The following is a 1,087-nucleotide window of genomic DNA, read 5'->3' as shown; positions in this document are numbered from 1 at the left end:
ATAGAATGCCTTAAGTGACTATTTTTGCTACTTAAACTCAATTATTCATCATATCTATAAATTTAACCAATGTAAACCAAAGTGGAACAGTAAAAGCATTGGAATTGCTTGTGGAGTATTATGTGATAGCAATGTTATATTATTGGCTAACCTCATAGCTGATATGCTATCTTTCCTTTTCCAGAATTAGATGTGATGTTTGTGGAGGAAATCATAAGAGAGGTCATTTGAACAAACCCAATAGAAATACTAGTACTAATAATAGTAGTAGTGAGAAGAAGAAGACGGAAGCATGGAAACTACGAGAAATGCAACAAAGAAACATCAGAAAAAGGGAGAGGAATTACCCTAATGGTGGTTAGTAAAGTTGTCGGCAGCTTTGGAAGTGAGGATATTAGCCATTTTCTTCTGCTACAAATAGAGGGGGTTGGTTTACGGAATTAGAAGATGATGTCAAACAGAGAGGGATAAAATATTTGATCAGTTCCAACATGACTAAATCCCAACTGATAACCCATTTTTGGCTGTCTATGCGGATTTTATCCAAGCACATATAAAACACACAGACAGCTACACATAATGGAGCTGTTGTCTAGTCTTTATTTTGGATGATAAAGTTGTCTCCACATATGGCCGTCTTTGGATACAAAGTGTGATAATAGAATTCCCATGACAATGAAGGAAAACTTTTATGAGATGGTTAAACAACCAGCCATTAGTTATAACTTTTGGAGGGAAATGAGTATTCTTCCTTCTAATTTATGCGGTGGTGAAGCTTTGAGGAAGTTCAGAAGCATGTACAAGCTCTTTTTTGAAACTGCCTTTTTTTTTTGGATCTTTATGGCATGTTAGACCCTAGAACTGTTAAAATCAGTCCACCTTTTGACACTTTCCTTTATATATACACACACAAATAAATTTAAACCATTTGCAAATATTAGTCTTTCAACTCTTCAATTGTGTTTTCATGGACCTCTGCCAGTGGCCTAGTGGTTGGGACTTGGGGCCTTGGGTCGATCCGTGTCTATGGCAATGACTATCCTTAGTTTCTAATTATTGGGCATTGCGACACTTGGGCTATTCACTT

The 1,087-nt window shown here is 36.4% G+C and overlaps 1 protein-coding gene across 2 annotated transcripts in view; it reads left to right on the top strand.

Moving 5' to 3' along the window:
* LOC109840673 (chaperone protein dnaJ 15) overlaps window positions 1-1,087 on the top strand; it is a 34,543-nt gene that overhangs the window by 32,152 nt on the left and 1,304 nt on the right. The window lies entirely within an intron of this gene.

Source organism: Asparagus officinalis, chromosome 5 (assembly GCF_001876935.1).
Source record: "Asparagus officinalis chromosome 5, Aspof.V1, whole genome shotgun sequence".
NCBI lineage: Eukaryota > Viridiplantae > Streptophyta > Magnoliopsida > Asparagales > Asparagaceae > Asparagus > Asparagus officinalis.
The sequence above is the reverse complement of the archived record's forward strand: the minus strand, read 5'-3'. Positions and strand labels throughout refer to the sequence as shown.